The following is a 12,635-nucleotide window of genomic DNA, read 5'->3' as shown; positions in this document are numbered from 1 at the left end:
AGTAAAATACAATTTGGAATAAACTACACTTAACATCTTCAGTCATTATAATCAGCTTCCAAAACAACAGTGTTGGGGCTTTTTTCAGTTCCAAGAAGCTCACTCTCAGAGAAAAAAAATGCAGATTTCAGATTTTGGGTTGTTACTTACACAATAAAAAAACACAATGCAATATAAAACCCATCTGTAGAGACAATGGAATCTCTACTGCATGAGCAAAAAACCAGTGCTTTCAGAGAGGTGTGTTTTGTGCTTATTGTTTTAAGGTTCTCAGTTTGCACAGCACTAATTACACTTCCTGTTGTGCTAACATGAAAGTCACTGGTTGGTAAATTGTAGTTTTGAATTTCATGTTGATTTTTAACTTCCTTTTTGCCTCGTGTAACCCCCATCTGCCCGTACTTGTGGCAATTATTTTGGGCTACAACACAGATCAGTCCTGCTTCTAGTTATTTTAGCAGGAAAAGAGCAAGCTGTCTCAGGTACAGGGAAGTGTTAGTAGCTGATCTTTCCATGGCTTACCCCATAGATCCCTATGCAGTGTTTCCATTCAGCTGGGTTCCAAGCTCCTATGAAGCAAAATGGTCAGATGTCCCCCTCTAACACTTATGTATAGCAAGACTTGGGGAACAAAAATGAATGCTTGCAAATGGATATGCATAGATTGGCATTTTTCCAGGAACATCTTTCCTGACAGATTAATGTCTTTACAGTGTCTTAACCTGAAAAGTTTATTGAGTTCGGGTTTTGTGTTCTGTTGCAAACCTCTTTTTTCTAAGGTCTTTTCAGCACAATAAGATAACAGAGTTGTGGTTTTACACATTATCAGATTCCATTGAAAATCCCCACCACAACACAGAGGCATCTCACAAAAACCCCTTGATGCCTGGCCTTTTGGAGGAGGTAGAGTATACAACAGAAATCCACGGAGGAAGAATCCGTATGTTGCAGTCTTCTGCAGCTTGGCAGCTTATCAGCAGGGCTGGAGAGCTTATTGATTATTTTAAATCCTTGTTCTGTGCACATTGCAGTGCTTGCTAAAGAAAATCCAGAGAATAAGTATTAGCTGCCACTTACATTTAGTGATGTTACAGGATGACGACATCCCTCCTTTAGAGATACTGGTTTTTATAGATACTGTTTTCTCTAAGTGTTTTTTAGGCTTACCATGCAAATGCAGACTTCTTTAATATGAAGACTGACAGTGATGAGCATGTTTTCAATTGATAGTATTTGCTGTCCTTCTTTATAATGAGTTTATTTTCTCTCCAGCTTTATAAACCCAAATCCCTTCTCTCTCGCCTCTATCCATCTTCTCTTTTTTTTTGGCAAAAAAACCAAACCAAAACCCAAACCAACAACAAAACCAAAACAAAAATAAATAAACAAACAAACAAAACCCACAACAAAAACCAAAACGACCAAGGAAAAAAGGGAAGGCAGTAGGCAGAAATTTCTAGACACTGTTTAAAATTAAATATTACTTGAGTTATCAGTCCATAGTCAGAAAGTAAAAAGTGATAAAAATCAAACCTGTGTGAAGCACATCTTAGTTCCACTGCATTGCTGTTTATTTTAAGTTAATGACACTTTTAATTAATTTTTTTCCCATTGGAGTTACTGGAATTGTTCTGTCACTTCACTGGTTCAGCCATCAGCCCTGATTTGGAGATTATTTTAACATCAGCTTGAGTGAGAGCATGAAGTGCAAATCTTCTAAAGCTCTTCATGCAAGTGCATTGTAGATTGGTTCATCAACACAACTTTCCAGTAGTCAGGGTGGGCCTCCTCCTGTGCATGGGAAAATGATAATGGTGAGATTCTCTTTAGAGTGCAGCCTCTCTGGTCCAAAAAATGGAGCAGTGTAGGCACCAGGGAGCCCTGGTGTCTCTCTTCACATCTCTGTCTTGCCTCCTGCATTTGCTTGGCACTGTGATTCAGGAAAGAACTCATACAAAATAATATACACATTCATGTGCCTTTTTTAAGGTAAGCTGTTCTCTTGAACTGGTCTTTAACTAAACTACAGAGCCTAAAAGAAGCAGTGATTATAACCATTTGATGTGCTGGGCCTTCAGAAAAAAACAGGGTCTGGGGAAGAAGAAGATAAGACCTCCAAGTCCCATTGTGTTGCTGGAGAATAGGAATGTTGTGGTGCCACAAACCCACAAGGATGGATGTTGCCAAAAGAAAAGCAAAGGACATAAACAAGTTTTTGCTGCACGCCAGATAGGAACCCTGATAGCTAACTATAAATTATAGGGTAAAATTAATATATAACACTCTTAAAGCAGTACTACTATCTTGAAAATACCCCTCCTACTTTAGAAGGATTATTGTGTGTGCCAGTTAGGGATTATAATGCTGCAAATCCAAAAGGCCTCCCAAGGATGGAGGTTAGTCCCATTTGCTCTATTTGCAATTGGTACTCTAGAGCTCAAAGGCAGAGTAGGGTCATATTCTATAAGAGACTTATTATGTTTTCATTCCCATTATATCAAATTGCTAAAGAGAGAGTGAGAGAAAGCTCTTAGGCATAAAATAGTGACATAAAAAGAGTGAAATCTTATACAGATGGGTACAAATGTTACAGTCTGAGAGAAATTCCCAAAGCAGATAGCCTTGGACAGGTAAAGCAATGTGGTGTCAGACATCTAACCCAACTGTAAGGGACAGCCCCAAAATACAGTGTTCTGGTGATGCACTGCACCAGTTTGTCTTCTTGGCTTCATGGCAAATGAGAGTTTCAGCTCTTCATTGAAGATAGGAGCATCCATGGCTAAGCCATATTTCTTCCAAGGGTTACAAAGCCAAACATTAAAGCCCTCTGCCTGGAATAGAAAGAATTCTTCTTTCTAGAAATTTTGCTTCTCAAATTCCTGGGGTTTCACAATGTCATGATTTCAAGACTAGTTTTCCTTTTTTTTCCCTCCCATCTATCTTAAGAGTCTTCTCTCCTATTTTAAGGGTCAGGCTTGTTGTGGGTTTTTCCTTGTTGTGTCATCTACTACTTTTGTTTATTGGGCTCAGGGCATTTAGAAGTGCCTTTTACTTATGATAAATAGAGCTTAGGAAATGCAACGTGTCAGGTGGAATTTGTTGCTGCAAACACTGTAAGCCCTTGTAAAAGCAGTGAGTGTGAAAATACATCTTCCTGAATATGTGTAGTTTGGCATGTTTTCTTTCAAGCAGGGAGAAAAATAAGATAAATATACTACATTTCTTCATATATTCTTGTAAAATAAAATTGTGCTACATAATCACTCACTTTTATTAAGTAGATTAATATTAATATTGTTAAAATAAACTCAACTTCATGGTGATGATGTGACCAGTTGTTCTGTTAATCCCCAAAGGCCTGTGGCCATACAGATAATGAAGGTGGATATCAGAGGTTCTTTCTGCCTGTTTGTTTTTTGCATTACTGAAAAAGAAGTTGATCCCTGAAATGAATCTCCTATGGATCCTGGTTGCCCAGTATTCACCACTAAAGGATCCCCAAATGCATTCCTGTTTTGTCATAGTACTTGCTAATGCAGGTCTGGCTACTGAGAACTGGAAAAGGCTTAATAATTCAATTATATACAACTAATGCATTAATATACAGTTGTGCATTGCCCAAATGTTGCATGATAATTTTTTCATAGATTAAAATGTGCATCATTTTTCAAGTGATTTCCTATGGTTTTTTGGCTATGTGTAGCTCCATTCAGAACAGAATCTCTCTCTGTATGTATAGCTTTGGTCTCTTTATCACAGATCTTCTTGTGACTGCAGTCACACCAGTGCAGGGTAAAAAACTGGCAAGAAAAATACAGAGAAATTGAATTGAAAAATACAGAGAAATTGGAGAAGTGTCTGATATATAGCTTGCATTCTCATGAGCAGAAGGTGAACAACTTTGCAGAAAAACTTTAGATCATGTGAATTACTTTCGAATTTGTTGCCTCTGTATAGAGATACTACATCAAAACAATAGTCTTTCACAAACTTCAAATACCAAAAATAAATCCAGCAATAAAATAATAGATTAAATCATAGTCATGCTTGAGCTGAGTGCAGTAAAGTTATATTGCTTTGCACCAGCAAAAATGTGAGGAAAAACATAATTTTTCATATAAAGTCTTAGAACAGAAAGAATGATTGCTGCTGTATGACAGAAGATTCAGTTCTGAGCAAGGACCAGCATGCTAAATCAAACCAAACTCAACTGTATTTTATTTTCTCCACCCCACCTAACATACTACTTGCAAGCATAGAAAATTGAGGCTGTTTCAGTGCACTTTTTTTTTTTCTATTGAAGTAATTAATTTATTCCTGTGGAAGTCACTGATATTTTCTGCTGTGTATTGCTTTTAACTAAAATAGAGTTGTTGCCAACTGAAGTCACCCTTTGGTTTTTTTTGTCCTTTCTTTACCTTCTCTAGATGTTGTTTGAAATGTAGATTTTAGCAGCACCTGTAGTTTATACGTAAAAAGCATCTTGCCCCTATTGAAACAACGCTTTTGGGTTTCCTACTGATAAAAAAACCAGTCTTTTTCTGGAATTTGCATTCTGATCCAGAGTTTCTGCCCAAAAGAGCACTTCTCCCTTATCAGTCCCAGTCACTCATGGAAGTGAAGATGTCTGATTCTGACTGGCGAAAACAACAGAAGGGATTGAGTTTTACAGCCCCTGGGATTTGAGAGCAATTACTCTCAGCTACTGACAGCAGTGTCAGCATGCCCATTGCTGTGTCCCCACTGCAAGTCTGAGCAAGGAAGAAAATAAATGGTTGAGATTAAATTTCCCTCAGCTGGACAAATGATAAGGCAATTCTGCGATTACTTCGCTAATGCAGTGTATTAAAAGTAGAAAAACTTGTCCATATGAGAGAACCTTAAAACTAAAGAGTATTATAGTGTCATAGTGAGCTGTCAGTTTGACAAAGCCTGCCTCTGTTTTGTTCCTGCTTTTATGTTTTTTTCTTTTCTTCCCCTCCCAATGCTTTAATGCCAGTTGCATTTGAAGGACTTAGAAAGAAAAGTGTTAATAACACTGTATTCTGAAACCATGATCCTTCCAAGTTAATGGAAACCATATTCTGTATTTAAGAAAAAAAATCCTTATTATCACAATCTAATGAGTACTTCTGTTCTTTTTCCTCATCCCAATCTAAGTGTGTCCCCCTTTACCTCGAAAACCTGTTTTCTGACTTGCAATTTTTAAAGCCTTTAATTGCCTGTGTAAAGTTGCCTCCTTACTTACCTTTTAAACTTATAGTTCAAATATTTATATTAAATAGTATTTGTATCTTCCTTCCCGTGTCAGGGATCCTCAACAGTGCAAGTTAATATTCCTTGGGCAACATTTCTTGTACAGCCATTTAGTTCAATAATATCAGGGATGCTATTGATCCCTCCACCACTAGGATAGAATTCTTTTCTCAGTGCATAGTCACATGTTAATACTGATTATGAAATATCAAAGTAATGCATGTCCAGTACAAAGGTTTAACCAGATTTTAGGTTTCAGTTGAAGCATTTAACTTATAAGTGAGGAGGAATGAAGCTTTGCACAACAGGAATTGGCTGTTTCTTTAGACAGCAAAAGAACAACACTTTGTTATGAAATTTGTATTTAAAAAGTTGTGGGGAAAAATAGCTAAAAACCTAAAGCAACAATCAGTTTTATTTTTCATACCTACTTTCTGATTTGGCTTCATTTTAGGAACAGATTCTAGACTATATTATCAAGCTCAAATAATATTTAGCTCTTGACTGAAATAAGAGAAACATTTGATTTTCGTTAAGGTTAATTTAAAGTTCTAAGTCAAGAAATACACTTTAATTGATTTAATTACATGGCTGAAGCTTTTCAGGTCTACTTGCAAAATCATTATCATCACAAAAGTTATGTTCACTCTTATTTTCACTTGTAGGCATGTATAATTATTTCTTGTTCACAGTTAATAATTACTACATCACGTGATTTTTGGTGTATGTGTGATTTCTGGTGTATGACTCATTCAAGAGAAGGAGGAAAAATTTGGGCTCTTCCCGTAGGCCTGCAAATATTTTTCACAATTTTTGTTCTAACTTCAGTTACCTAGTGTATAGACCTGGAACTTCCAGGGCTAAAGCAACTGTGACTAAAATAAATGGTTTTACAATAACTTAAGTCCAGACGTCTCTGCTGGAACATGTGCTGTTCACATCTCTGGTGTTTCCACAATGTTCTAGAGGGTTAAACAAATGTCCCATATGATTCCTTTCTACTGCACATCATGAAACTGCAAATGCTCTGAAGCTCCTTGGCACTGAATGTTGTGGATGTCAAAATTTACAGAACGAAGCAAATTCTTGAAATACAAATTTGTCATGGGTTATTAAACACAAAGGGAGTTTCTGAAGAGCAGATTACTGGACCCTAGGGAAAATGGGGAATTGCCATTGTTGGGCATCATCACACACAGAATCATAGAATATCCTGGGTTGGAGGGGACCCACAAGTATCATTGAGTCCAATTCTCTTTCCCAGTCAGTTCTGAGGACATCTGAAGATGTTTGACTTAAGAGACTCCAGCTGTTCTTGTGCTTTTTTTGGTATCCATTTACTAGAGTAAGTTAAATATCATGTTATTATTTTCATATATGGGAGATTAAGGATGTATTGGAGGAAGGATCTTGGGATATGCTGAAACAGTGCTGCTGCACTGAAATCATTGTGGATATATCTTTTGTTTTCCATTTAGGAGAATGTTTAGTTGCCTTTTTTGTTGTTGTTGCGGGAGAGATAAAATTTTGTTTTACATTATGTAGCCGATATGGTAATTGAAAGCTAAATTGTATAGAATTTTCTTGCTTTTCTTGTATTTTTTTTAAAGGTTGCTACTGTTATTTTGAAATGGTTTTATTCACAATTATCAAGAATTTCTTTTAGAAAGTTAGCTTGTTAATTTGGAGATGGAGAATGTAATTTATTTTCACAAAAATGCATTTTTCAAACCAAGTCAAGGGAAAATTATGTTTCCTTTTCATGTGATCTTAGGGAAAATTTTTGAACTTTCTCTTCATGTGACATCATAAGATAAACTAAAATGTTTGGAAATTACTGCTAAAATTTGTATTTAACTGATAATTTTTTTATACATTATAAAGAAAAGCCAGAAAGTTAATTAGTCCAGAAAGCAGCACAGATCATACATGAAATGTCCTAATTCTATGATATTGCTAAATTACACCAAAAAGTATGTCACCTGCAATTAGAAACAGAATCCGGAATAATCGTTAATTTACTCACTGTTTTCTGCTGAGTTTTTTACCATGATGTCACACTTTCTAGCCAGCCAGCAGACTGAAATATCACTGTCTTGTTTTTTTCCAGCCTTTCGTTTCAAAATGTTAAAGTAGGCAAACGCCTCATATATCTTTTTCTTTTGAATATACTGATTGCTTATTTATATCAGGGTCATCCTAACACTTTTACTGGGTCTTGCTGCAATGTTCAGCTGCACTGAATGCATTGCCAACTCTGTAAGAAGGGTTGTAGCAATAAGCCTGTCAACGTTTCCAATATTCTCAATCTAAACTCAAGTGATGGTTTTGCTAATAACTCTGGTATAGCTGGAGAGGGAAAAGGCTGGAGGAAGGATTCATTCTCTATTTCCTTTAAGCTTGGGAGGAGAGGACAGGGAAGGAAAGAAATTAAAAACTAGCTTCCTCATTCCTAAATAAGATAACTCCATTGTAATCCTGAGATCATTTCCCCATGCTTAGCTACATTGGCACAAAAGGCATTTCATATAACACATTGAGGAGAATGAATCTTTATAGCAAGGAAGGAGACAGGAAATTCAGAATTTAAGAGCATCTGCCTTTGAATTTTCTTAATGATAATAAGATAATGATAGTAAGAAAATGTGAATGCCACATCAATATTTTACTTTTCCATATCCTTCATCTCCAGCTTCCATATTCCAGAATGGTAGAACTCATGACTGAAAAGAGCTGTGAGCAGAATCAACAGACCTTGTACTTTCTGAATTAATTATTTCAGTCATGCATGCCTCAGGACTTGCTTGCAGGGGCATGCTGAAAATAGATTCAACTTGTGAAGCTGAATATTGGTGTGGCTGTGAAGACTGGGAAGGTCTTTCCTTTCCCAGACACTTCTTTCTGACCCTTTTCACCATGTTCACCTGGGGTGTTCTCAAGAGAGGAGACTTGCATCAATTTGGTCATGCAAAAAGCAGAAGATTATGTTCATTTCTACCCCTGCAAAGCAGACACCCTTAGCTAATTTAACAGCACTCAGCAAATTGTGCATAGTTGGAGCAGGGAGTGAGGGTGAATACATTACCAAGTTGTTTGTGCAGAGGAATTTAAGTAAAAAGTTGTCACACTGAGCCACACAATTCTGGTTTGGATAGTACCAGTCCTTAGGGATAGATTTTCAAAGCTGTAGGAATTCTGCTGACATTGATGGATTACTCAGTGTCTCTCCAAATCTTTCACATTTCTTTAATATGGGAAAGTCAATTATCTGTTATCCCAAAACAGTAACAACATGACATGTAAACAGATGGGTCCATTGTTTCAGATTTGGTCAGAACCACTTCCTATGACTCTCTGTAAATTTAGTATTTATGCCAGAGTCAATGATCTATCCTCATTGTGATTGTATGAGTTATACAGATTTTGCAAAGAGAATAATAAATGGGGCCAATGCTCAAATTCATATCAAGACGGGGATCAGAGTCAAGAAAGTTCCATTTGTAAAATGTACATTTGTTCTTCCAAAAATGCCAGTTAAATGTTTTCAACTGCTGAAGAAAATGCTGATCAAACACTTCTAGGAGCTGTAATATTTCATACACAGAACAGAAATAACTAATGGAAATACCAGGGATTTATTTGGTTTTTTTCTTTCTTCTATAACACTGGCATGCACTCATGTGCAGCATTTCTAAGTGTTCACAGACCATCAGTAAAGAAACAGTATACTTATTTCTGGAAAAATTGGCAATAGGAGATCTTGGAGAGTGTGCATCAAATTGCAGTGTGAGTAATGAGAGGAAAAAACAAAAAAAAATTAGCAAACATGGCACAAGAGTTAACAAAAGTTAGAGAGATGTGACTTGGCTACTGGAGGTTTGCTTCATGCATTTCTAGTAAGCTGGATAATTCTTCACAATTTCCTACTACAATTTTTAAATAAAACATCATTTTCTAAGCATTCTTTCCATAACCTTAGCAACACAAGTAGGAAGAGGGAGAAATTGCAGATGGAAATCCTTCTGTCTGATCTCATCTAGGTGGAGCAGTAAATGTCTTGAGGGATAAAGTGCCAAGATCTCTCAGAGGTTTTCTGCTCCAGTACAGATAACAAAGCAAGCTGCTTCTCAGGTTCTTCCTGCTCCAGGCAAAGTATGGATGATTCTCTTCTGGTGTATGAAAAGTGTCTTGCAGTGCTAGAACAGACCTAATCCGGCTCCAAAATGCTGCTGCTTAGATCTGGCTTACATAGGTCAACAACTTGTGCTATTTTGAGTGTATAACTTTGGGGATATTATATTGGCTGGCACAGTGGATTGTAGCAAGTTGGGTGAGGATGTTTGGAACATCTTCATTCCATAGTCATAAGCTAGTGCCCCCAATGCCCCTATTTGCCTAGGAAAAAAAAAAACCCAACTCTTTGTTGAGTCAAAATTACTGACTGTGACATTTGAAGAAACAGCAATTCATTCCTGAGAATTTTTTTTTTCAATAAACCTGGAAATAGAATTTTTGTTCAATCATTTAGTCTCCAGCAGTGTATACAATGTTGATTTTTCTTGTATTATATCAGGCATATTATTCCACTACCTTGGAAATCAAGGTAATTTCTTAAATACACTGCAGAGATTTTGTTTCTAATATAAACATTCAGTGAAGGGTAGTACACATCTGTATACTGCTCCAATAATGAACATAAATTTATATGAAATATTAGGTGACTGTGATTGCTAAAAAGACACTGGAGTCTGTACAGGTAGTGATTTTCTTTTCTAGTTGTAGCTAATATTGAAATTGGAAGTGAAATTCAGCTCTTCAGTTTGGTTACCTAAGTATTGATGCATGTGACAATGACAAGGAATGTGCAAGTTTTACCAGGGCTTGTAGTGGTAGGAGAGGGGGAAATGGCTTCAAGAAGATAGGTTTAGATGAGATATTAGCAAAATAGTCTTTGCCATGAGGATGGTAGGGCACTTGAACAGGTTGTCCAGAGCAATTTGGATGACTCACCCCAGGAAGATTTCAAGGCCAGGTTGGATGGGCTCTGAGCAACCTGGTCTAGTGGAAAGTGTCCCTGCCCATGGCTGGGGAATTGGAACAAGATGATCTGTAAGGTCTCTTCCAATACAAACTATTCTGTGATCAAAGTTGGTGGAAATTTAAGGTGAAAAGTGCCTAGCTATGGCTGTCTGATATAATTTTAGGCTGTGGTTATACTGAATGGCCCACTGCTCCTCCTGTAGGATAAAGGTCAGCTGCAGGTCCTGAATCATATCTGCAATTTTCAGATGGCCCTGGGTTCTTCCAGTGCTTAGTAATTAGATCTCATCCATGGTCAGTACAGGCAGTGCAGTTAAAATGTGTATTTGGATTGTTCTAAAGTGGAGCTGAAGGAGCTGGCAAATCTTCGCTGACAGCATTAATAGATCTGTGGTTCTGATAATGAGTGCTTACAAACCCAGCTCCCAGGTAGACAGCTGCACTGAAGTATCCAACCTGCACACCAAATAACATGCTGCTTATCTACCTATATTTTTATCTGAGTCTGAAGGGAAAAAATATAGGATTTTTGCTTTGTTTTTTTTGTTTGTTTGTTTTTTTGTGATTTTGTTGTTGTTGTTGTTGTTTGTTTTGGTTTTTGTTTTTTTTTTTTTTTTACAGATATAGCAATAAATGGTATCAAGGTCAAAATATTGAGATTCCTCCTTTCTTTTCCCCTCTCCCTATCTTACTTGCCATGCCACCAACCCCATACCCATAAAAAATATTGATTTGAAACACAAGTAAAATCTTTTGTCTTCATCTTTCACTGGTTTTCAGTGCTTAGATGTTTGCATCCCTTGAATTTGCTTGAATTTGTCAAAAGACACCTTTCAAGTCAAAAGTAATTCTGTAGTGCCTTGTGATTTATCATCTTAGTGTCCTGTATTTAGATGAAAGATGAAAAAGAAAATACAAGTTTATGCAACATTCCACTTTGGATCAATCTATTCTGGAAGAGCAACGTAGATTTAGACACAAGAAAAAATAACATCAAAATCAAAAGAATGTGTTAGTATAATTTTGAAATATTTGATTATATTGGTTCAGCAGCACTCTGGGTTAACTTGAAGGGAGTACTTTTCAGAGACAACAGAGGGAAGATATTATTTAGCATCCTGATCTTGTCTGGGTAATTGTGAAGTGCGCAGAGTATTCCTCTTAAAAAAACCCAGTGCATATTCTGCAGAAATCTTGTTTGGAGCCTGATGTCAGGCAAAGGCAGCAACTTGGACACGCCTGTCTAGACAACATGTAACTCATCGAGCATCTCAATTAAATATGATGTCTTAGAGTTGTGGCACAAGAGCTCTCAAGGGATTTATTTATTTTATTGAGCGTGACTGCAAGATCTGATAAATAAGCATTTCTGTGACAAGTCGTTGAGAAATGTGGCTGGTGATAAGAGTTTGGTAAAACTGTATATAGCATTTTTTTAATATTCCTGTGTATCCAATCCAGACTGAAATGCTCTTACAGATGTATACAGAAAAAGACATGTGAATAAAGCAAAATGCATACTTTTTTCCAAACAAAAGAGGAGTAGAAATTTCTAACCACTTTCATAATCACTGTCTTTGTAAGCCATGAACGGTGGTTTTGAAATTTTGTATATTGATTGCTAATTTCAGCCAGTCCCAGGTTTTAGTAACTAAAGATTCATGTGTGTTGTGCATGAGAGCTAAACTAGAAAGTTCTGTGGCTAAATAAATTACCAGTTTGTTTGCAAACTGTTTAAAACCAGTGTCCCCCAGGGAAGCCATGGTGATGCAGTTTGTCCTGTGTTGCTCAGGTTCTCTGATGGTCTGTCTATATGCCCACCAGCACACAGCTGGACTGAACAGCATGACTCTGGCAAAGGCTGGTGCTGAGTGAGGTGTATGTGGGACACCTATCAAAGCTTCAGAATAAATTTATCCCTGCAGGTAAAATGCTACTGCTTTAATTAACCCATGCTCCTGCCTGTATTGTATTGATCATACATGTTCCTACAACTGATTGCTCTGAAATTTTGGCACCAAACCCTGACGGATCCCTGAAACACAATATCAACAACTCAGGAACTGCAACTCATACCAGTGAGCATAGAGGCAGCTTCCTGCACTGTCCTATGGAAAGCCCTGATCAACTACAAACGATACCTGCTAATAGCAACTTAATGCTTCAAATCTGTCACATTTTCCATACCAATTTATATTTGCCATTTTCCCTCCTGATGTGGTCTCAGGGCTCTTGGATGGGTCTTGGTTGCTGTTTTCCTCGCATGTCTTCCAACAGAGAATTGCCATAGAACAGGAAATATGGATGACTTGCATCTCCTGGCATTTGAATGTACAGTG

General features: G+C 37.1%; 1 protein-coding gene across 1 annotated transcript in view; it reads left to right on the top strand.

Moving 5' to 3' along the window:
- PLXDC2 (plexin domain containing 2) overlaps nucleotides 1–12,635 on the top strand; it is a 253,466-nt gene that overhangs the window by 115,148 nt on the left and 125,683 nt on the right. The gene's annotated exons all lie outside the window — the stretch shown is intronic.

The sequence above is a fragment of the Melospiza georgiana genome, chromosome 1, assembly GCF_028018845.1.
Source record: "Melospiza georgiana isolate bMelGeo1 chromosome 1, bMelGeo1.pri, whole genome shotgun sequence".
In the NCBI taxonomy this organism is placed as follows: Eukaryota; Metazoa; Chordata; class Aves; order Passeriformes; family Passerellidae; genus Melospiza; species Melospiza georgiana.
Note: the sequence above shows the minus strand (reverse complement) of the source record. Positions and strands in the feature narration are given on the sequence as shown.